Source organism: Xenopus tropicalis, chromosome 9 (genome assembly GCF_000004195.4).
Source record: "Xenopus tropicalis strain Nigerian chromosome 9, UCB_Xtro_10.0, whole genome shotgun sequence".
NCBI lineage: Eukaryota > Metazoa > Chordata > Amphibia > Anura > Pipidae > Xenopus > Xenopus tropicalis.
In genome coordinates, this window is record NC_030685.2 from 6,922,386 (window position 1) to 6,948,569 (window position 26,184).

A 26,184-nucleotide genomic window follows, 5' to 3' on the forward strand; every position below is an offset into this window, starting at 1 on the left:
GTTTTAATGAGATGTTAATCCCCTCATTGTTTTCCATTTCACACATTTTCAAGGGGAAGTTAACCCCATCATTCTTTTCTATTTCACACATTTTCAAGGGGAAATTAATCCCATCATTGTTTTCTATTTCACACATTTCCAAGGGGAAGTTAATCCCCTCATTGTTTTCCATTTCACCCAGTTGCAAGGGGAAGTTAATCACATCATTGTTTTCTATTTCACACATTTTCAAGGGGAAGTTAATCCCCTTATTGTTTGCTATTTCATGCAGTTTCAATGGGAAATTAATCCCTTTATTGTTTGCTATTTCATGCAGTTTCAATGGGAAATTAATCCCTTTATTGTTTGCTATTTCACCCAGTTTTAAGGAGAAGTTAAGCCCCTTATTGTTTGCTATTTCACCAAGTTTAAAGGGGAAGTTAATCCCTTCATTCTTTTCTATTTCACTCAGTTTCAAGTGAAACTTAAAGGAGAAGGAAAGGCAAAGTCACTTGGGGGTGCCAAAATGTTAAGCACCCCCAAGTGACTTTAACCGCTTACCTTGTACCCCGGGCTGGTGCCCCTGTTCGGAGAAAATAGCACCAGCCCGGGGCACCTGGAGCGCAGCGCTTCCTCCTTCCGCCTTCCACTTCCTAAACTGCCGGTGGCACCCCCAAGTGACTTTACCTTTCTTTTTCCTTTAAACACATTATTGTTTTCCAAGAATGAGTGCCAATGCTCCTAAAATGGCTGCTGGAGAAATTCCTGTTTGGGAAAAATAAAGAGGATTCATGAAAATGAATGTCCATTTAAACTCAAATTTTGTTTTGACTTTTGAGTTTTAACTATACTTTCAACTCAAAAAATTCAGAAGTTTCTAATGCAAACTTTTCGCATGAATGATTCAAGCATTATTGGGACATTTTATAATGTAGCAATGATCGAGTTTAATTCGAATTTATACCATGTCGAGTTTATATGACTTTTAAGGCCAGAAAAAAAAAAACATATGTCAATTTGGCCCCTAATTTGTTTTCCTGACAAAGGGTTAAGTAGTTTATTCAAAGCTCGTTATCTCTATTTAAACTATCTCTGCTGATTACAAAGGTACAGGAAGGGGCTCATTTACTAACCATTGTTTATTTGTTTTTTAATTTTGAATAAAATTTTTAGCGTTAAAAGTTACACAGAAAAAACGCTGCCACTTTTTGGAGATTTACAATGGCAGAGGTCCCTTCCCTTTCCTTGTAGATTGTTCTTTTTGATGCTGGGTTTTGACCCAGAACTTGACTTTTCGAATTGTTGCAGCGGCTGTTTGAAAAAGTCGATTTTTTGGGGACTTTTCCTTGTGACTTCTTTTAGTAAATGTTAGACATTCGGGCAAAAGAGTGTTGTTGAATTTGAAAATTTTAGTAAATCTGCCCCTAAGTGTAACAATAAAATATTGCTCCATTAGAGCTTTATTAATAATAAAAAATTATGTTTTTTAATAAAATGATTATGTAGACTATAGTTTCAGCATAAATTCTATTAATTCTACTTATTTTGAAAAAGCTGTATAAAGATGTTTATTGCCCCTTAGAGATCACCATCTCCCAAAGGCATTGACATCAGCGTCAGATAGTAAAATGCTTCTCTGAGGAACATCTCCTTGTATATTGGGCAAGAAAGACAACATACTAAATGTACTTGTTACGGGGCTGAAAGGTTGGGTTTTATTCTCCTTTAATCTGTTTGTGGTGCCACTACCCAATGTCTCTCCTTGTTTAATGTATTTTGGGTGCCACTTCTTCTGCCTCTCACTGTATAATGTATTTAGGATCTGGAGTTATTGTTTATTAAATTCAATGTACCGTTATTTACAAGTTCATACTATGTGTATCTACTGTATATCTCCTTTACTGTACAAGCTAATTGAGGCTAATGGCACATGGGGCAAACATGGGACATTTTAGCTTAAGAGAAATGCCTGAAGTCACCCTAAATTATTGGGAGGCAGTACCAACAATGCTATTAGCCCATGGGGGTACTATCAGTTGCGGCAGCTGAATACTTCAGCAGAGGTGTCAGGGGGCTGCTATCTTGTTACCTTCCTATTGTTCTGCTAATCGGCTGCTGGGGGGGAAGGGATGGGGTGACATCATGTCAACTTGTAGCGCAGCAGTAAAGAAAGGCTGAAGTTTATCACGGTACAAGTCACATGGTTGAGGGCACCTATGTCAAATTTTTAAATTAAATTTAAAAAAAAACTTTTTGCTCTTTTTAAAAACATGGTTTCCCTTGATAATATTCTTTTAATGAAGCTGTCAACATTTGTTTTCATGCATCAACCAAGCTCTACAATTTTTGGACAGCGTGCTGGAGTAGAAATGTTATTTTGCTTGCATTTTGTATATGTAAGGGGTTGAAAATGGCCTGTGTTGTGATTCCCAGGTATTCAAAGGGTAAAAATTGTTCCTTACAAGATTATCCTTGTTATAGAGCTGATTAACGGAATACTTTGCTTAAGCTTTTACTTTTGACAAACAGAGATGTGGCATTAAGCACAAAAATACTCAAATTCAGCAACGGGGGGTTTTCCTTTAACTCTTTTACTGCAAACGACGTATGGCATACGTTGATGCAGTAAAAGGGCTTAAATGCCAACGATGTGTCCCATACGTCATTGGCATTTAAACGGCACATGCCGCTGCTGCAGAGAGCTTCTATCCATGACAGCCCCCCTGGGCAATGTGCCAGGGGGGCTGTCATGAGGGTCCTGCGAGACGATCGCTCGCAGGACCCTCCAGGAAGCAGCAGACACGATCGCATCGCGTCTGCTGCTTCCTGCTTCATACTTCCCCCAGGAGCGCCGGCCCACTGAAGAGGAGGCGATCGGGTCTTCAGGACAGGTAAGGACTTTTTTTTTTGCATTTACACACTTACACACACACTTACATACATTTATACACACTTACATTTACACACACTTACAGCACACATTTTAGCAGTTTTTTTTCCATTTTTCACACTTTTATTCACTTATTTACACTCATATACACACTATAACACAACTTTTACACATGTACACACATGTATACACAAACACTTTGGTTTTTGTTTTTTTGTTTTTTTTTCATTTTGCCACTTTGTTTTTAATTTCTTTTACCTAAAAACTGTTTATTTTGACAGCGTGACTATTGGATCAGATATTCTGACCACTAATTACATTTTCATGTGACTTATTTTGCTGTTTCACTGATTTGCACAATTTTTGTGGTTTTATCGCATTTTATCCCTGTATAAGTGTTCCTAATCTGTTTTTAGCGTAGCTTTGCCAGGTGTAACTTTGGTGTACAAAAATAACTTTGCCTATTTTGAATTCATCAGAATGTGTACTTTCCAAAAATATATGGTTTCCTTGGGGGTCTCTGTATAGTTAGGGGGGGTTACTGCACATAATATGCTGTCAGGGGGCTCTGTGTGCAAAAGCTGAGTTGGAAGGCGAGAAATCCTTATGCGCTATTTTAATTTTGGGGTCAGTACATACTGCAGACTTTGGTATATCTATGCATATTGGGCATCAAACTGTTCAGTAGGCCTCTGGTGTTCCATTTGGGGTGACTTGCCTTTGTACGCAATAAATTGTGTGAGATAAATGTGGCAAATTGCAACATTTTTAGGCGATTTTCTGAAATATCATAAAAACCAATAACTTTAGGAAAGCTTTGCAGATTGGTACTTTGGTTTAGAAAGGACTCTTTACCCTTGTTTGATTAGTCAGAATGTGTACTTTCCAAAAATATATGGTTTTGTGGGGGTCTCTGTATAGTTAGGGGAAGTTTCGGCACATAATACACTGACAGGGGGCTCTGTGTGCAAAAGCTGAGCTGGCAGGCGAGAAATCCTTATGCGCTATTTTCATTTTGGGGTCAGTACATACCGCAGACTTTGGTATATCTATGCATATTGGGCATCAAACTGTTCAGTAGACCATAGGTGTTCCTATTTGGGGTGATTTGCCTTTATCTGATCTTTATCAAGAAATTGTGAGAGATAAATGCGGCAAATTGCAACATTTTTATGCGATTTTCTAAATGTCATATAAATCTGCAAACTTAGGAAAGCTTTACAGCTTGGTACTTTGGAGCAAAAAGAAATGTTTACCCATTATAGATTCGGGGGATATGTACATTCCAAAAATATATGGCTTTCTGGGGTGAGTGTACTTTTTTTGTAGCATTATCCCACATAAAGGATGTAAATGTGTTGATTTTGCTGGAGCTGAAATGATACATCATTTGGGGGTATGTTCCCATTGGGGCCCCTACATGCCACATACTTAGCTAAACCTATACATATTGGGCATCAAACTGTTCAGTGGACCCCTGGCGTTCAAATTTAGGGTGTTTTATCTTGGTACCTAACACTATGTAGGAGATAAGATGCTGCGAAGTGGAAGCTTTGAGGGGATTTTTGGAAATGTCATCAAAATTGCTAACTTTAGAAAAGCTGTGTGGCTTGGTACTTTGGAGTAGAAAGACATGGATACCCATTTTAGATTCGGGGGAATGTGTACTTTCCAAAAATATATGACTTTCTGGGGTGAGCATACTTTTTACTAGTTTTATTCCACATAAATGATGTAAATGTGTTGATTTTGCTGGAGCTGAAATAACAGAAATGATTGATCATATGGGGGTATGTTCACATTGGGGCCCCTACATGCCACATACTTAGCTAAACCTATATATATTGGGCATCAAACTGTTCAGTGGACCCCAGGCATTCATATTTAAGGTGTTTTATTTGGTTACTTTATGGCCTGTAGGAGATAAGATACTATAGACTGGAAGCTTTGAAGCAATTTTTAAAAAAAATCACAAATTTTGATAAAAACTAATAACTTTAGGAAAGCATTGCGACTTGATAGTTTGGAGTAGACAGACTGTTGTGCCTATTCTGTATTACCCAGAATCTGTTCTTTCCAAAAATGTACAATTTTCTGGGATAAACCTTCTGTTAGTGGAAATTTTGTCCTTGAAATCTAAAGTATGCAGCTTTCTGGAGCAGTGCTTTGGAAATTTGGTAGGGTACTGCTGGGAGTTTTTGACCTATACAAGTGACAAATCTCCATAAAACTATATATATTTAGTATTGGCATGTTCAGGAGACATGGGACTTTCCAAATCAGTTGTATATTCGTGCATAAAATAATTTTTGTTTCTAGTATGTGTGTTTATATTATGGAAAATTCGAATTTTTTTTGCATTTTTAGACATTTAGAAGTCTATATCTTGTTACAGAATTGGAATTACACAAAAATTCTACCATATTTTGAAAGCTTAGGTTGTTCTGAAAAAAACGATATATTGTTTTCCTGGGTAAACTAAAAGTCCCCCCGAGGAAAGGCCCCTAAAGTGAAAAGTGCAAAATGTTCAAAAACTGTCTGGCAATACAAGTTCCGCTTTGACCAAAACAGCTGGCAGTAAAAGGGTTAATGGATGCATGGACTTTAATAGATGGTGGGATCTATTTTATGTTATAGGTGTCTTGTAAACTGCTGAGAGCTTGTCTCTGAGTAATTTTCAGCCATTCCTCTGGGATTTTTGCTGGATTCACTTGGAAAAGATTAGCAAAATCATAATTGAACCGTGTAAGAACAAACTTCCAGTAAAGTGAAGCTGTTGGGTTTATCTCTGGCAGTATGATCCATTGGGGATAGACAGATCTATATTCTCTATACGGATGCCAAGTTCCTTCTGTGTCTGGATTCCTAAATTCCCTTATTAGAAATGATGTCGGTGGAACATGGTGTTGTACAAAGACTGTTGCCTTCTGCAAATCTGTATTGGGCTAAACCCTTGGGCCGATGAGCAGATACAAAGTGTTCCTGATGGTCATCTCCTCTGGCTTCACAAGGAGCATTACAAAATGGGCACTTCTTCCCACATCCCAACACCTTTTTGAGCAACTTATCTTGAGGTTTAAGAGACAGACGGGCAAGTATAGATTCAATGCCCAATTGTTTCATTTCTGATCTAATTTCTTGCTGACATTTCCCCAGATGAAATTTAATATTGCTTGAAAGTTGGTGGATATCCACTGTGTTTTGGAAAACAATTACTTTCATTGCATTGCCGGAAATCACCAAATGTTTAATCAGATTCTGCCGAAAGAATTCTCAAAATTCGGGAACATTCCAACTCCGTTGGATATTTTTATCATTAAGAGCAGATTGGATTTTTTCAGCAATGGAAGAAATAATTTTTGTTATCAACACATCCAAGCCAGAATTCTTTTTATATTTTATTTCAATGTATTTTGAAATCCACCTTTTCACATAAATCTCATAGTTCTTTATATATTCTGCGTAATTTTCAAATGTGTTCATTTCGAGCAGTTCTTTCAGAATCTTAAAGTGGAAATGGTTCTGACTGTTGAACCTGATGCCCAAGGAATCATTCAGAATGTCGTGGGTTATTTCTTTTTCTGAGATTCTTGTAAATGTGGTCAGTTATTGCAGGCTTCAGGCACTGATCACAAAAATCTTTAGCTCAAGTGCTGGATTCATCTTTCTCTTGTAGTTTGTTCTTAAATATTTCAAAATATTGTGGTTTTATTCCATTTATGAAAAGTATGAGATCATTTTTCAAGCCAAAGTCATCGTGCATCTTCTGAAACTGAGGAGCCGCCGTGCCTAAAATGTGTAACTTTAGATCAACCTCGAACAAGACAGTGGGCTTGAGCTTTCTCACTTCTTCTTGGTTCAGTTTTTCATTGATTATGTTCAGCAGATTCTGACAGTAAATCTCATTGTAATCTTCTCCCGTGTTAATTCTGTCAGTGACGTAGTTCTGGCACCTATATTCTAAGGACATTGCAGCACTAGCTAGTTTTTTACAGCAGTCATTTGTAAAGAATTTTTTAACATTTGCTGACCAAAAAGGAATGTTGATATAGCTTTTATCCATCTTAAAAGGATTCTGTCCATAATGTTTGAGTGATGGTATATTATGCAGTATTTCCATGACGAGGCTTCCCCTGTTTGCCACTTCTTTCTTAAATTGCTCCAACATTTCACTGTCGATTCTGCGTTTTTTTAACCGACCCACTTGCAGCTCTTGCAGAATTTTATCCCACATTAAGTCAAATTCTTTTCTCAGCTCTGCGTTACTCAAATCACGTGACTTTGCTCTTTGGTTTTTCATATGTATATTCACTTTTTCCTCAATTAATCTAAGGCAACTCTCTTGCATGTTGTGTATTTCATGTTTCCCCATCTGGATTTTCACTGCTTCCCAACATTTACTTGAAATAATGACTTCCATGTTCTTCCGCAAGCATTTGACATAGCCCATGAAATCGGCCCGGTATCTCTCTGCAACATACATTTTGCTACTGCTTTGGTCAAAAAATAACTTTAACTGCTCCATCATATAGGCCTCTTCTCTGTCCAATAATTTAGTTGTTTCATTCGGAAGTAATTCCTTTGTTACAAATTTTAGTTTATTTTGAGGTTGGTTTTTGATAATATTTTCTTGCTCCATTAACCATGAATACACCTGACTGCGGAAATTCCATTCCAGCTCAGAGTATTTAGTAGATAATTGCTCATAAGCCTCAGCAACAAGGGTGTTTCTAAAACTAAATATAAAGGTCTCATATTTTACAGCTTTCCACAAACTGTTCATCCATTCTGTGAAAGAATCAATGTCTTGAGGACCAGAGTTCTGGCTTTTTTTTATGAATTCAAACAAATATTTTTTCAGCTTGAAGATGTTTTCACTATACCCAGAGTTTATTGGGGCCATTGGTGGGACACCATGCCAAAGCCCTGGGATGTACCAACTGTGCTTGTCAGGATCATAGGTCATAATATCAGAAAAATTCATACGAACTTCTCTTTTCTCCATTTTTGCTGCAATGTGTGTCATGTCATTTAGTTCATTCAAGAGTTTGTTCCTATTTATTCTGTTATTCAGATAAGCAGACTTATCATTGACATTCTGATGTACGAGGAAGCAGTTGTGTTTCCTTCCAACTTTTTTCATTCTAAGGAACGCATGGACTACTATCTGTAAAATGTCTTTCATTTCTGTGATGTTTTCCATGACCATGTTGACTATGGTGATATCACTTAACCCAATCACTAGAGTTGCCAGCTCATTGTCATGTTCGTAGCTGTCCTCTAGAGAAGCCATTTCTGGAGCCTTCAGACCTTCAGTGTCAATCACCAGAATGAAGTCACAACCCAGCTCCTTCTGTAAGTTCTTTTTCACTGTAATCAATGTCATAAATGCCCCTCGTATGCAACGTCCACTGGCCACAGGGAACTGCAGCCCAAACATGGTGTTCAGGAGGGTGGATTTCCCTGTGCTCTGCACTCCCAGCACCGTGATTACTCTCATTCTGCAATTTCCCTCTATTTTCTTGTTCAGCTGTTTTAGAATATCTGTTATCCATTTCAGAGGGATATTTGAGGCATTTCCATCTATGAGCTCTAATGGGAACCCATCCAGCAGGAGATCAGCTGCTACTCCAGGGAGTTTACTGAATTGCCTTTCATTTGATTGTATTTGGTTTCCATCAACCATACAACATTCTGCTTCATAGAACTGCCCCAGCTCACGGAGAAAGTGATCAACCCCCAAAGAGCTTTCAGACATTTCATGGTATAATTGATTCAATTCATGTGGATTTTTTAACAGTTTATGATATTTCTCTTTGTATTCAGCCTGTAAGCCTGACAGACTTTTTCTCGTTATTACCTCCAAATAATACTTCATCCATCTGATAAAATAACTCTGTTCCACTGGGGACAATGTCATTAAACTATTCATAAAGTTCCTTATGCTACGCGGTAACTCACACTGGTATTGTGTCCTGTGTAGCTCAAAACATTTCCTTGACAGTTCCCTATTATACGTATTAATGTTAGTGTCTCCTTGGTACTTCATTCGACATTGCTCTTTTTCTATTTTGGATAATTCTTTCCATAGATCCCCCTGGAGAGGCATTATTTTTTTCTTAAACTCTGATACATTCTTTATCTCACTTGCGATTGAAATTGCTTGTGCTTTGGCTTTCTGACATTCCAGAGAATTCTCATCTACTCGGATGCCATGTTTAGAGGCTGTAGCAGCCAGATCCTGCAGACTTACTTGGGTCTCAAAGTGTTTAAGGGCTACCTGTCGTATTTGCCTAACCAGTTCTTTGGCATGTCTAATACTGGTCTTCAAAAAGTGAACATTAGGTTCCTCAGACATCATCTTCATTATCTCTATTGTTTCTTTATTTGGCTGCTTGTCGGCGCTTATGTCAATAAAATAGTAATGCTTTTTGGCATCTTTGCATGACATAATTAATTCACAATCCCTCTCGGATACATTTTCTGTCAATATAAACACAGCTGATGAAACGTTTGCCAAAAATGCAAATTGTCTCCAGTTGGACTTTAAATCTCCTCGTAAATTGGCGACTGCCATTGGGTTTCGGAATATTTCAGATTTATTTACACTTCCGGGAAAGAACCAAGAAATTTCCACTAGTCCATCTGAAATTCTTTTTTTTCCATTCCCGCAGTCCATATCATGGTTCACAAAAATGTCATAATGAATCTGAGATTGGCAAAGCAGGTGATTAATGATTTTGGATTTGGATAAGTTGCACTCCCCTAGTCTTACGAAAGAAAACATTGGCATTTGTATATTTACTAGATTGTCTTCAATGAAGCCTCTTGTTTCAGCTAATGAGTGAGGCCTCCACCTTTTTACAATGCCTCTCATTGCCCACAGCAAGAAGGTACATTCGGTGCCATCACCAGGTGGAAGGATCAGAGGGACGGCAAATTGGCACAAAGACATTTTAGATATGAGTTCCTGCTGCAGAAAGTTATCTGAACAATGAAAAACAGCACAAAGAACATCAAGTGGATGGATGGAATTCTGCAAATCCATGCTTTTATATTCATTGAACGTAAGATCCCATGCATCTCCCCGGCCAGGTGATGGTTGGTTTAATGTTGTGTTTCTTGCTCCAACATCAAGAGCCATGACTTTCTGCAAAAAATACTGGGGGATGTCTTCAACAGTCTTAAGCTCAACATTCGTTACAGATTCCTTTCCAATGCTTAGAACATCCTTAAGTGACAGTTTGGACTTCCTGCAATGTTGCATCTTCAGTTGTGATAATATATCTGCAAATGCTTCTCTTCTACCTGCTGAGAACAATAAATGGATAGAAATCAATATTTGACACATTACATCACTATATTACTTATTATTTCCTGGATATTGCTCACTGAATAGATGCTGTAAAGAACCTGTTCTAGCTTTGCTATCAAGTTTCTATCAAGTTGGCTGTTGGCACTGAAAACCCCATAAGGGCAGATTTACTAAAACTCTATCATTTCTCATTTTTTAATTTCAAAATTTGAATGTCTGAGATTTACTAAAAAAAATCCAATATGAAAAGTCTGTGTTAGAAAGAATTAAAGCAACTAAAACTTTTTGGAATTATTGGCGTGAAAATTTTCTGGTTGTCGCGCCAAAACCTCTACATATCAAAATCAGAAATCTCGAAAGTTTTGCAACAAAAGAAAGATCTTCCAAGAAAAAGAAGGGACCTCTGCCATTTATTTCTACATGATCTCGGTAAGTTTTAGATACCGAATTGTCGGATTCGGATTTTTAGCCATATTGTCACATAGTAAATCTCAGAAAAGTTGTGACCTTTTTTTTCTGTGACTTTTAGCGATAAAAATCTGATTTGAGAAAAAAAATCAGATGGTTATTAAATGGACCCCTTAACCCTTTCCCTGCCAAGCACGTAGCTTCTACGTGCTGGCATAAAAAGTCGTTGTATGCCAAGCACGTAGAAGCTACGTTTTACATTAAGGGAGCGCATTCTCTGCACTCGCCAATCAATCCGAGTGCAGAGACGCGCTGTCAGCAGCACAACCCCCTAGACAACGAGCTTACCAGTGCTGCTCCTCCTCAGCCCCCAGAGTGACCCCAAGTCGCAGCGACATCATCAGGACGTGCCTGCTGCATGGGGTATTTAAAGCCAGCCCCAGGCGCCGCCCCCTCACTCGTGGAGCCTGCCTGCAGCCCCCTGCGACCCTCCAGCACCAAGATCTGCCTGCCTGCCTTTGAGATCTGCATTGCCTGCCCCCAGGTACCAATTTAGCTTTATTTATACACTTCACACATTTTTTTTGACTGATTTTACTTTTCTTTGCAGTTTTACACTTTTTTTTTTACTTTTTTTGCACAGGCATACACTTACACACACATATACACATACACATACAAGTGTGCGCACATTTTTTTTTTACTTTGCCTTTATTTTATTTTCCATTTTTAGCATTTATACACAATCACTGTTTGATCAGTTTTATTTTATATTATTGATTTTATTTGTTTTATTGCTTTTTCAGTTCTGCATTGTGCTTTATTTCTGTTTTATTACTTGTTTTACTCTATTACTCTGTTTTTTAAGTTATGCGTTATACTTTTATTACTGTTATATGGCTTGTTACCTTGATTTTGCAGTGTGACAAGTGTTCAGGTACCCTGAACGCAAGTCACACGGCATAATCACATTTCTTTTCTTGCATTTTCTTGCATTTGTCAGTGGTTTCATTGCATTTTTAGATTTGTGTTGCTGTTCATTTACTGTTCTTGCTTATTGATTGTTCTTGGTTGTATTTACAGAACTTTGATTGTGTTACCTTTATTTCAATAGTAATTAGATCATAATCACTTTTTTTGTATATTCAGTGATTTTATTGCATTTTATTGCTGGGGGGGGGTTGAAACCAAAGCTGCTTTTTTTTATTTGCCAGATTTGTTTGTCTTATCTGTTTTTTTTTCTAGTGTCTGCCTTGCCTGTGTTGCTGTAGTTTGTCTTTGCATAGCTGTTAGATTTTTCTGGCTTCTGATCATATTGTGATTTACTCTATTTTTTGTGTGACTGATTGGGGGCATTTTGGACTAGGGTGTTATTTTAGTTTGAAAATATTTTTTTGGCAACATGGCCAGAAAGTTGTTCTCAGTTGAAGAGGCTGCTGCACTGTGCATGGCCTCTAGCTCGGAGGAGTTCAGTGACTCTGATTCCGAGTATGTGCCCCCTGGTTCAGAGAGTGACTCCTCTACTGAGGAGTCGGGGTGAAGTAGTAGCACAGTTAGTGCTCTTGAGGAGCCCATGGAGGTGGAGGTAGAGGAGAGTGTTCCAAATGAGGTAGAGGGTGATAGGGCTGATGCTGCAGCTGGAGGAGTGCCTGCGTGGAGGCCTCCTTGTAATTTTCCCCCTGAGATCCTCGCATTTACTGCAGTCGCTGGTGTTAAGGTGGACACCAGGAATTTTGAACCAATTGATTTTTTTCAATTATATATCACTGAGGCCATCCTACAGGATATGGTCATCTATACAAATTTATACGCCAAGCAATACCTTGCCCATAATCCCCTACCTAGGTATGCTTGAGCGCAGGCATGGCATCCCACTGACATTGCCGAAATGAAAAAGTTCTTGGGACTCACTTTAGCTATGGGTCTCATAAAAGCAAATTCTTTGGAGTCCTACTGGGATACCACTACAGTGTTGTCTATCCCTGTTTTTTCTGCCACCCCCTGGCTGTCCCCTTGATTTAACTGTCAGTGGCAAAATTGTATGGGAGCTCATCTCTCCACTTTTGGGCCAAGGTTACCACTTATATGTGGATAACTTTTACTCTAGTATCCCCCTGTTTAGAGCCCTATATTCTTTGGATACCCCAGCCTGTGGCACAATAAATCTTCCCCGAACAGGATTGCCCAGGGATCTGGTCTGCAAAAAACTGAATCGTGGAGAAGTTTATACCCTAAGAAATGATGAGCTCCTTGCCATAAATTATTATGAAACAAAAAATGTATTTATGCTGCCGACAATCCATGATGAGTCAGTAACTGGGGTACAGAGGGTTAATAGCCCCCTAAAACTAAACCTCTCTGTAGCAGGGAATACAGCAGGTATATGGGTGGCGTTGACAGAACTGATCCACTCCAACATTATTACAACGCCACTTGAAAAACTAAGGCCTGGTACAAAAAAGTTGGTATATACTTAATTCAAATGGCCCTTCGAAATTCATACGTTGTATATAAGGCAGCAGTACCAGGCCCCAAATTATCCTACTATAAATACCAGCTGCAGATACTCCCTGCCCTGTTGTTTAGTGGCGTGGCCCCCTAGTGACAATGTGGCCCGATTGATTGGGAAGCACTTTATTGATACTCTTCCACCCACACCTGGAAAAGTGTTTGCCCAGAAAGCTTGCAGAGTGTGCCACAAAAGGGGTATAAGACGAGATACGCGGTACTACTGCCCTAAGTGCCCTCGCAACCCCGGGTTATGTTTCAAACAATGTTTTGAGATATACCATCCTCGGCTGCACTATTGAAAGGGTAACAAATTGTTGTGCACTGATAGAATTTATAATAATTATTGGCATCCCGCTTTGTGCAAAATTAATATAATAGCCTTATGGTGTATGTATTCAGGTCAGAATTTTATGTTGTGGTTAGTTTGAGTGTTTCCTTACCTAAAATGTTATGTTAGGTTATGTATAGCCAACCAAGGTGTTGCGTGACGGACTGGGCCCCTAAAAATTTGTGGCGCGTGATGATCATGATGTTTCATCTTGCCTGCGGATGATTTCATCTCCCCTGCTGATGCCACAAGGTTTTTTTTACTGACACCTTATAAGCTACCCTTTCAGGGCAGTTGCTATGGCTATATGTATTTCTGGGTGACATTTTAGGTTTTACTAGTGTACAGTATGCACAGTATCTACAGTATGCACAACTAAATCCCCATAACCATTCCCCTCCCTCCCTACATGCTCCCTAGTCTCTTCTTGGCTCCTTCTCCCCAGTGACTGAAGTCTCAAAACTGCTGTCTTCCTCCCACCTTACTACCTGCCCGCTTGATCCCATTCCTACCAAACTTCTACGCAATGCCAACCCGTCTTATCAAATCCTTAACTCATCTATTCAATCTCTCACTCTCTACTGGAATCTTTCCCTCCCAACTGAAACATGCACTGGTAACCCCTATTCTGAAAAAACCCTCCCTTGATCCCTCCAATCCTACTGACCTCCGACCTATCTCTCTGCTCCCATTCATCTCCAAACTGCTTGAGCGCCTAGTATACAACCGACTGACGCTATTCCTCTCTGACAATAACCTCCTGGATCCCCTACAATCTGGTTTTAGACAACAACACTCCACCGAAACTGCTCTAACCCAACTAACAAATGACCTCCTTTCGGCTAAAGCCAAAAAACACTACTCGCTACTAATACTTCTTGATCTCTCTGCTGCTTTTGACACTGTGGATCACCCTCTTCCCCTCCAGACTCTCCGCTCTCTTGGCCTTCGTGACACTGCCTTATCCTGGTTTTCATCTTATCTCTCAGATCGATCCTTCAGTGTCTCTTACAATGGGGAATCACCTTCTCCCTTACCTCTTTCTGTCGGGGTTCCTCAAGGCTCTGTCCTGGGCCCCTTACTATTTTCTCTCTATACACTGGGCAAACTAATCAATTCTTTTGGCTGTCAGTACCACCTCTATGCTGACGATACTCAGATCTATCTTTCCTCTCCTGATCTCAACCCAGAGCTTCTAACTCGCATCTCTTCCTGCCTGTCCGCTATCTCCACTTGGATGTCCCAACGTTCCCTTAAATTAAACCTCTCTAAAACTGAACTGGTTCTCTTTCCCCCATCCAACGCCCACATTGTTCCCGAGGTATCTGTAATAGTTAACAATTCTACCATCACGCCATCTTCCCAGGCCCGGTGCCTTGGGGTTATCCTTGATTCTGCCCTGTCCTTCACTCCTCATATCCAATCACTTATCAAATCATGTCACTTTCACCTAAGAAATATCTCAAAAATCTGATCATTTATCACCCAACATGCTGCCAAAATTCTTATTCACTCTCTTATAATATCTCGCCTGGACTACTGTAACTCCCTATTAATTGGCCTTCCCCTCCAAAGACTGTCCCCTCTCCAGTCCATAATGAATACTGCTGCCAGGCTCATACACCTCTCCAACCGCGCCTCCTCTGCCGTGCCGCTCTGCCAATCCCTCTGCCATGCCACTTTGCCAATCCCTCTGCCATGCCACTCTGCCAATCCCTGCACTGGTTTCCCCTACCATCCAGGATAAAATTCAAACTATTGACCTTCACATTTAAAGCAGTCCATAACTCTGCCCCACCCTACATGTCTGAACTAATCTCTAGATACCATCCAACCCGCTTGTTACGCTCCTCTACTGACCTGCTCCTCAACTCCTCTCTCATTCCCTCCTCACATGCTCGCATTCAAGACTTTGCAAGGGCTGCCCCCCTTCTCTGGAATTCGCTCCCACAAACTGTCAGACTTTCTCCCAATCTCTCTGCCTTCAAGAGATCTCTAAAAACACATTTATTTAGAGAGGCTTACCCTAATCTAGTTTAGCAATACCCTGTGCCACACCTCTCACAACTCTGGTCAGGCCCATTCCCACACCTTGTGCCTCAACCCTTTCTCCTTGTAGATTGTAAGCTCTTTTGGGCAGGGCTCTCTTCCCCTCTTGTATCGGTTACTGATTGCTTTATATGTTACTCCTTGTAGAGTGTAAGCTCTTTTGGGCAGGGCTCTCTTCCCCTCTTGTATCGGTTACTGATTGCTTTATATGTTACTCCTTGTAGAGTGTAAGCTCTTTTGGGCAGGGCTCCCTTCCCCTCCTGTATCGGTTACTGATTGCTTTATATGTTACTCCTTGTAGAGTGTAAGCTCTTTTGGGCAGGGCTCCCTTCCCCTCTTGTATCGGTTATTGATTGCTTTATATGTTACTCCTTGTAGATTGTAAACTCTTTTGGGCAGGGCTCTCTTCCCCTCTTGTATCGGTTACTGATTGCTTTATATGTTACTCCTTGTAGAGTGTAAGCTCTTTTGGGCAGGGCTCTCTTTCCCTCCTGTATCGGTTACTGATTGCTTTATATGTTACTCCTTGTAGAGTGTAAGCTCTTTTGGGCAGGGCTCCCTTCCCCTCCTGTATCGGTTACTGATTGCTTTATATGTTACTCCTTGTAGAGTGTAAGCTCTTTTGGGCAGGGCTCCCTTCCCCTCCTGTATCGGTTACTGATTGCTTTATATGTTACTCCTTGTAGAGTGTAAGCTCTTTTGGGCAGGGCTCCCTTCCCCTCCTGTATCGGTTATTGATTGCTTTATATGTTACTCCTTGTAGAGTGTAAGCTCTTTTGGGCAGGGCTCTCTTCCCCTCCTGTATCGGTTACTGATTGCTTTATATGTTACTCCTTGTAGAGTGTAAGCTCTTTTGGGCAGGGCTCCCTTCCCCTCCTGTATCGGTTATTGATTGCTTTATATGTTACTCCTTGTAGAGTGTAAGCTCTTTTGGGCAGGGCTCTCTTCCCCTCCTGTATCGGTTACTGATTGCTTTATATGTTACTCCTTGTAGAGTGTAAGCTCTTTTGGGCAGGGCTCCCTTCCCCTCCTGTATCGGTTACTGATTGCTTTATATGTTACTCCTTGTAGATTGTAAGCTCTTTTGGGCAGGGCTCCCTTCCCCTCCTGTATCGGTTACTGATTGCTTTATATGTTACTCCTTGTAGATTGTAAGCTCTTTTGGGCAGGGCTCCCTTCCCCTCCTGTATCGGTTACTGATTGCTTTATATGTTACTCCTTGTAGAGTGTAAGCTCTTTTGGGCAGGGCTCCCTTCCCCTCCTGTATCGGTTACTGATTGCTTTATATGTTACTCCTTGTAGAGTGTAAGCTCTTTTGGGCAGGGCTCCCTTCCCCTCCTGTATCGGTTATTGATTGCTTTATATGTTACTCCTTGTAGAGTGTAAGCTCTTTTGGGCAGGGCTCCCTTCCCCTCCTGTATCGGTTACTGATTGCTTTATATGTTACTCTGTATGCCCAATGTATGGAACCCACTTATTGTACAGCGCTGCGAAATATGTTGGCGCTTTATAAATAAATGTTAATGTAATGTAATGTAAAGTTTGTTGGTAGATGGGAGTTTACATTTCAACACCTATGCTAATTGAAGTCTTTCTCCTTATTATGAGTAATAGTATTGTGCTGATGGCATAGCTGTTTTGGTTGGAGAGAAACTATCTTGATAACTCATTAGCTCAGCTTTCCATGCAGATATTGAGGCCTTTATTTTGGGCAATATATATTTTGTTCTTAGTGAAGGAATTCAGCTTTTTTCAGAATTGTGGTTCTATGCAACTTATGCAATAATTCATTATTTCACATCTCCTCTTTAGCTAATGCCAGGGCCGGAAATAGGGGTAGGCAAAAGAGGCACCTGCCTAGGCTGCAACGATTGTGGGGCGCCAGGCAGAAACATCTCCTGCCTACCCCTAGCCCGCATTTCACGGGGAGTGAGGGGGGTAAGGGGTACGGGCGAGGTGGCCGACCGGGTTTCCTTGGGCGTCCGGTTGGCTTGACCCTTCCCTGTCTAATGACAAGATTTATTGTTGGCATCTCAAACACTCTGCTTTCAGTGGGATTATAAGGTACCTGTATTTCTGGGCTACAGTTTCTTATTTTGACAGTGTGAATATTTGGTGCCAAATAATTCTGCAGATTTTCTGTTTGGTGTTATATAATAAAAACAAACAAAAAAAAAGCAAATAAGAAAAAAAAGAAACAAAAAAAAAAAAAGCAGCATCACCTGAAGATTTGCAGGAATACAGATGAAACTATACAGCCAAAAGATGTTCAACAAAACAGATAAAGGTAAATAGAATATATTTTGGGGCTAAATTGGGCAGGTTCTTTAGTTGTTATGACAATTTTTGGGAGAGAACTAACTTTTTTTTTTTTTAATTTCAGGCCAAACCGCAAACTTTTCTGCATGTAGGAAAACAAGAATGGCGCTGCTGAATAGCTACAGGTGTGCACTTTCAGCAAACATATACAGGTCCTTCTCAAAAAATTAGCATATTGTGATAAAGTTCATTATTTTCTGTAATGTACTGATAAACATTAGACTTTCATATATTTTAGATTCATTACACACAACTGAAGTAGTTCAAGCCTTTTCTTGTTTTAATATTGATGATTGTGGCATACAGCTCATGAAAACCCAAAACTCCTATCTCAAAAAATTAGCATATCATGAAAAGGTTCTCTAAATGAGCTATTAACCTAATCATCTGAATCAACTAATTAACTCTAAACACCTGCAAAAGATTCCTGAGGCTTTTAAAAACTCCCAGCCTGGTTTAATACTCAAAACCGCAATCATGGGTAAGACTGCCGACCTGACTGCTGCCCAGAAGGCCATCATTGACACCCTCAAGCAAGAGGGTAAGCCACAGAAAGAAATTTCTGAACGAATAGGCTGTTCCCAGAGTGCTGTATCAAGGCACCTCAGTGGGAAGTCTGTGGGAAGGAAAAAGTGTGGCAGAAAACACTGCACAACGAGAAGAGGTGACTGGGCCCTGAGGAAGATTGTGGAGAAGGACCGATTCCTGACCTTGGGGGACCTGCGGAAGCAGTGGACTGAGTCTGGAGTAGAAACATCCAGAGCCACCGTGTACAGGCGCGTGCAGGAAATGGGCTACAGGTGCCGCATTCCCCAGGTCAAGCCACTTTTGAACCAGAAACAGCGGCAGAAGCGCCTGACCTGGGCTACAGAGAAGCAGCACTGGACTGTTGCTCAGTGGTCCAAAGTATGTCATTCGGAAATCAAGGTGCCAGAGTCTGGAGGAAGACTGGGGAGAGGGAAATACCAAAATGCCTGAAGTCCAGTGTCAAGTACCCACAGTCAGTGATGGTCTGGGGTGCCATGTCAGCTGCTGGTGTTGGTCCACTGTGTTTTATCAAGGGCAGGGTCAATGCAGCTAGCTATCAGGAGATTTTGGAGCACTTCATGCTTCCATCTGCTGAAAAGCTTTATGGAGATGAAGATTTCATTTTTCAGCATGACCTGGCACCTGCTCACAGTGCCAAAACCACTGGTAAATGGTTTACTGACCATGGTATTACTGTGCTCAATTGGCCTGCCAACTCTCCTGACCTGAACCCCATAGAGAATCTGTGGGATATTGTGAAGAGAAAGTTGAGAGACACAAGACCCAACACTCTGGATGAGCTTAAGGCCGAAGCATCCTGGGCCTCCATAACACCTGAGCAGTGCCACAGGCTGATTGCCTCCATGCCACGCCGCATTGAAGCAGTCATTTCTGCAAAAGGATTCCCGACCAAGTATTGAGTGCATAACTGAACATAATTATTTGAAGGTTGACTTTTTTTATATTAAAAACACTTTTCTTTTATTGGTCGGATGAAATATGCTAATTTTTTGAGATAGGAATTTTGGGTTTTTATGAGCTGTATGCCAAAGTCATCAATATTAAAACAATAAAAGGCTTGAACTACTTCAGTTGTGTATAATGAATCTAAAATATATGAAAGTCTAATGTTTATCAGTACATTAAAGAAAATAATAAACTTTATCACAATATGCTAATTTTTTGAGAAGGACCTGTAGTTTGTGAGAGGGTGTTTAGACTGATAAACTGCTTGAAGTGCACTTACAGCGCAGCTCCAAACTTTCAAGCTGAAATTGCTCTTATGTATTGCCTCTGTTATGGGCTGTTTGGAGGCCGTGTCTTTAGGTGCACCCATGTGTAAGCTTATAGTAAATTAGCCCTTTAATTACCACAAGCTACACCGTATTTTACCCAGGATGAGACTGTATCCTTCAGGGGTGAGCCCTCGCTTTGTATGGAGGCCGGGTGGATATGTGTTGTATTTCTCAATAAATGGGCGCCCGTGGTTCTTAACATTGAAACCATGAACTGTTTATTTACACAGCCACTTAGGAGTAATTACAGAATAGGCAGTACTTACAAGGAATAGTCACAATGACCCTTTATCTGCAGGGCACAATGGGTTAACTCCCAGCTTTCAGGTATATGCTTCCAGTGGAACCTGGGTGATTACTATCTAGCCCTAGGTCTGTACACTGTTACCCTACTCTGGGTAGTATTATACCCGGCTTATAATGCCTCTACAATCCTGGTTGGAGCAAATGCTGCTCACTAAATAGCCCTGCCTGTCTATCACACCTAGTGTGACCTATAACAGGAGCTGCCTATTCTTTCTAAACCTACCTAGATTTCTCTGCATGTTTCCTCAGAGAGAGCTCCACAAAAAATGGCCTCAGCCTCATGGCTGCTCAGCCTTTTAAAACCACAGTGACACCTAATGGCCAAACTGTGGAACTGCACAAGGGGTCATGCTATGACCCAGGAACAAGGGACTTACTTCCCATTACATTCAGGACCCTTTATAGCTCTCCAATACTAGGGGACCCAGAGTTAGAAAAGGCACATTTTACCAGTTCCCTACATTCTCCCCCTGGTGAAATTCTTACGTCCCGGCAAGAACATATTAGCATATATCAAAAACACAGTACATCTGCTTCAGTAACCCCTCCATAGGGCTACCAGGGTACAATGGTTTCTGAAATAGAAAAACAAGTTTGAACAAAATGAACAAGAATCAGTAATACAGAGGCATCATGTTAACAAGCCTGGCATGAGCATCAATTAAACTTGCCAAAGCATACGGTGGATTGGGATGACAGGGCACAGCATAACATTGTCTTCCCAAAGTGTCATAAGTAAACACTGGTGGAGGTCGCCTGATACGATCACCCCTTCTCACCACTCCTGCCACTGGCTGACACAGCCCTGGGCCAGAATCAATGGGTGTGCTTGAGCTATTAGCCACATCAGAAGCAGAAGCTATTTCTCCAATATCACTGGGCTGATATGAAGGGGAATTAACATTTAAACCACCCCTCTGTGGTAAACCGCCACCAGATGCCTGGACTGGCAACTGTCCAGACTCCACCATTAGTAGGTACCTCTTCTCCACTAGATGCAGCATCACCCTCTTCATCCACGGAGGGAACTTGAGGTACCGGAAGCAAATGGTTGCGATGCCATGCCTTAACCCTCCCGTCCAGACCACAAACTTGATACACCGGAATATTAGGTAATTTACCTACCACTTCGTATGAGTCCTTCCTCCAACGGTCTGCTAGCTTGTGTTTGGCAGTTTGACCCAAGTTGTGAAGGAGCACTTTATCACCCGGTAGCAATTCTCTGTACCGTACTCTAGAATCAAAGCGTCTCTTGTTCCCAGCATTTATTTTGGCTGTGTTCCCCTCAGCCAGACGATAGGCCTCTTTCAAACTTTCTCTAAGACGGGCCACATACTGATAATGCTCTTGTTGTCCTACTCCATCAGTGGATACACCCAGCTAAAAGTCAATTGGCAGTCGGGCCTCCCTTCCGAACATAAGGAAATATGGGGAAAACCCAGTAGAATCATGACGGGTACAATTATATGCATGTACCATCGCCCCTACATGTCGACTCCAAGACTGCTTGGCAGTAACAGACAGTGTACCCAAAATATCCAGCAGAGTTCGATTAAAACGTTCAGGTAGAGCATCCCCCTCTGGGTGATAAGGCGTGGTACGACTCTTATCAATATTCAGCAGACTTAACAACTCCTTTATTAATCTGCTCTCAAAGTCACGCCCCTGATCGGAATGGAGCCGATTGGGGAGCCCATAATGGACAAAGAATTTCTCCCAAAGTACCTTAGCTACTGTCACAGCCTTCTGGTCTTTAGTGGGATAGGCTTGTGCATAACGGGTATAATGGTCAGTTACTACCAGGACATTGCCTACACCACTGGAGTCACTGTCAATGCACAAAAAATCCATACATACAAGATCCAAAGGCCCAGTACTCTTTAAGTGTTCCATGGGGGCGGCCCGGGTAGGCAAAGTCTTTCTCTGCAAGCAAGGCACACACCTCCTGCAGTAGTCAGCAACCTCCTCCCGCATCCTAGGCCAAAAGAACCGGTCCTGCACAAGCCCATAGGTTTTCTCCACCCCCAAGTGTCCATGTTGATCATGGAAACTCCGCAAAACGGCCCTCCGATAGGCCTGGGGAAGTACCAATTGCCTTCTTCCTGGGTGATCATGAAAGAGATGAACTCTATAAAGGATCCCATTTAAAATCTCCAATTTGTTCCACTCTTTTAGGAAGAAGGTACTCTCTTTTGGTATGGCACCCCTTATATATTTAGAATCCCCTCGGGAAACAGCCTCCCGCACCGGAATCACCGGATCTCTTTTCTGTAGCCGGATCATGTCTCGGGCCCTCACTTGAGAGTTCTCCGGCACTCCCAAAACGGTAGGGTAACAGTACATAGTGGGAACAGAGTCTGCTCCACCGCCTAGTGAATCTACTGCTCGCAGCTCAGAGAAGACTATACACTCCCTTGTACAGCAGCTGTAGCACAGTGAGCGGATACAGCAGGGCCAGGAAACTCTTCCCACTCTTCCTCCTCCAGCTGAGGAGGGAGACCTGGGCGCCTGGAAAGGGCATCATCCCCTACATTCCTCGGGCCAGGTTTGTATTTTAAAGAAAACTGGTAATTAGACAATGCAGCCAACCAGCGATGACCAGTCGCATCCAATTTGGCAGTAGTCAAAATATAAGTCAATGGATTATTATCAGTCCGTACCTCAAACTGAACCCCATAGAGGTAGTCATGTAGCCTCTCTGTAATAGCCCACTTTAAGGCCAAAAATTCCAGCTTGTGTACAGGATAGTTCCTTTCACTGGAACTAAGACTCCTACTAACATAAGCAACCGGCCTCAACCCGGCAGGATACTCCTGATGAAGAATACCTCCTAGCCCTTCATAGCTGGCGTCTACATGTAGGACATACGGCCGCTTCGGATCAGCATAAGCAAGCACTGGTGCCTCAGTGAGCTTTTTCTTTAGTGTTTGAAAGGCGTCTTCGCATGCTGGGGTCCACTTGTCATGGAAAGGAGTAGTCGTAGCATTACAGTCTTTAGGGTCACTCCCCTTTAACAGCTCATTCAAGGGATACGCGACCTTGGAGTAGCCCTCTACAAACCTCCGATAATAGCCACAAAACCCTAAGAATGATCTCAGTTCTGTTAAATTAGTGGGGTTAGGCCAAGTCAGTACAGCAGCCACTTTCTCTCGCTCCGTAGCAATCCCTTGTGTGGACACAACATGCCCTACAAAGCGCACAGATTTTCGTGTGAATTTGCACTTGTCAAGGGAAAGTTTGAGCCCTTCCTCTCTAAGGCGCTCAAGTACATTGAACAAGCAACTATCATGTTCTTCCACAGTAGAGCCAAAAACGATAATATCGTCTAGATACACTATACATTGCCTTGGCGTTAAATCACCCAGAACTTTTTCCATAAGGCGCTGAAATGTTGCCGGTGCCCCACTTATGCCCTGGGGCATGCGGGTGAACTGATAGAACCCCAAAGGGCAGATAAATGCAGTCTTTTCTTGATCCTCCACACTCATAGGGATTTGATAGTACCAAGACCGCAGGTCCATTACTGAAAACCAAGCACTGCCATGCAGGGCATCAAGAGCCTCATCGATACGGGGCAAGGTGTACTGGTCAGGGATGGTGCGTCTGTTCAGGGTTCTGTAATCCACACATAGCCTAACACTGCCGTTTTTCTTCCGGACAATGACCATGGGGGAGGCATAGGGACTTCGTGACTCCACGATAATGTTTTGTTCCTTCATTTTCTTTAAGTAGTCCCGCACATCATCAAGGTCTCTTGGGGGTATCCGCCGAGACCGCTCCCTAAATGGAGTGTGATCTTTCAATCGAATATTGTGCTCAGCATGTTTGGCACACCCCACATCCATGTCGTCAACTGAAAATACATCACTGTATTTAGCCAATTTCTTTTCCAACATTTGCTGGTGTTCTGGGGAGTCATCAGAGTCTTCCAGGTTAAACTTTAACTGAGTATCAGGTTTCCCCAACTGAGCAGGGAAAGAGTCTAGACACTCCATGGGATAACAGTGGGCTACAGTGTGCCATGCAGGAATTACCACTGAATGGGAGGTGATATTCCTCACCGTTACCACATCAGTCCGGGGGCATTTATGACGGTAGTCCTTTCGTTCTGGAATTACCTCCCAGCCTTGTCGGATAGCTTCCTTGGGATCAGTCTCTAGCAGGAAGAAGCTACCACTGGTCGCTGGCACAATTTCCACATAAATTTGAAGACTTTGCTCTCCCCCTGGTGGAATCTCCCCCGGGCGCCAAGGATTTCCTACACAGCCTCCAGGCGATTCAGGGGCAAATGTCTGACATATTTCCTGCAACTCCGGAGTTATCGGCAATGCAGTCAAAGGAGTCCCTTCTCTTGGCTGGAGAAATTTAATGAAGGCTTCTTCCACTGCTTTCACATTGGAGCCAACAATCACAGGGGCTGAATTCTTGCCAGCGGTGAGAGGGCTCACATAAGCAATAACTTTAAGTGGGGGCTCACTGTCTCCCACCAGGCCAGGGATATGCAACTGCACTTCCAAACATCCGTCCATGTAGACAGGATTTTCTCCCACTCCATAAACAGGCACAAGACCCACAGGCTGTAAAGGGACATGGCTGAGGTACTGCTGATAGAAGGGCCGGTATATAATAGTCAATTGAGAGCCAGTGTCAAATAAAGAAGTGGCTGGAACACCATTTACTAGGAGGCTAAAGATGCACCTATGCCCTTTAACAGGTAAACTCCCGGGCCAGGAATTCTTTACAAGTCTCCTCCTTTTCTTTGGGAGCTGTCCAATATTACTATGAATATCTGGCTGATTAGCTGGCAGAGGGCACTGATGAACCCGATGCCCAGTCTGTCCACAACAGTAACACTCTGATCGTGCTGGGTGGCCAACATAATTATGCGCTTTATACTTGGGAGACTTGGGGGAGAAGCCCTCTTTCTTTCCCAGCTGTCCCTTAGATTCCCCTTTTATTAACTTCCTGGGAGAGGAGGTAGAAGCTTCCTCGCCTTTGGCCGAATGGGCAAGGTATCTGAGTTCAGCCTCCTGTTCCTTCACCTTACTCATTAGCTCACTTAAGGCCGGGGGTGACCCATGGCGATACATTATACGCAGTTCAGTGGCCACCGGATGTCCTCCTAACATCCCATACATGAGCTGATTTCTCCTTTTTTCATTTACCTCAGCAATAGTAATTATATTCTTAGATACCAACTTCCACAAGGCATCTTCCAATCTTTTAATAAAGGCTGAAATATCCTCTTCCTCTCTCTGCTTCAGACTTTGGAACATATGAAGCCAGGTGTGAGGATTGTCACAGGTACCATATACATCTTCTAGCGCCCTTAAACAGTCTCTAACTGAAGCGTCAGGGTGGGCTTTGCAAAACATCTTTACCACTCGGCTAGCAGGGGGAAGCAGATTTTCAGTTAGCCTAATCTTTTTCTCCCTCTCTGAGCAGGGACATTCTTCTATCATTTGGATAGTAGCTTCTTGCCATTCCTCAAACTCCTGCTCTCCCTCGGGGGCAGGGGCCATCCCTGAGAAAACCTTCAGCTTTGGGTATTTAGTCTTTGCTACTACAACGGTCTGAGGGCTATAGGTTGTGAGAGGGCCAGACTCTCTTATTTTCATACGCTCCACACCCTCTGATACTGCCATGGGTGTCGGTGCTTCCACTTTCACACCACCCTTCTCTGTCTCAGACCTGCATCGCTTGGAGCATACGACCGGGCAGCCATCAGGAAAGGCACCCTCCGGGAAAATAGTATAGGGCCCTGTGTTATCATACACATCCCTCGGAGCCCTATATAATAATGTTAAACACCCCTTTTTTCGTGATGTCTTGTCAGCAAGCCGATAGGAGCCGGACAACTTGTCGTAACTTTCCACATTTTTATCAACAAGGTCCAAGGGTTTGTCCCTGTGAACTCGGTCCACAGCAAATGCTTGCCGTGGATTTATTTTTTCATACACTGCCCATTCATACACTTCACGGTGCTCTATCATGGTCATGTCATCCATTTCACTTCCTATCTCAGGGCTTTTCTGCTCTGCCTCCATTGTACCTTAATTATTAGTAGACGTGTCGTGTGCGGAAACTAAGAACCACAGAAGTTTCCTGCCAGCGTCTTTCTCACAACACAACACCTGGTACAGGCCGCGCCAAATGTAAGCTTATAGTAAATTAGCCCTTTAATTACCACAAGCTACACCGTATTTTACCCAGGATGAGACTGTATCCTTCAAGGGTGAGCCCTCGCTTTGTATGG

The 26,184-nt window shown here is 42.0% G+C and overlaps 1 pseudogene; it reads right to left on the minus strand.

Annotated features, from left to right (window-relative positions):
* Positions 1-6,142: 6,142 nt before the first annotated feature.
* LOC116407642 lies at positions 6,143-10,174 on the minus strand (annotated as a pseudogene).
* Positions 10,175-26,184: the final 16,010 nt, after the last annotated feature.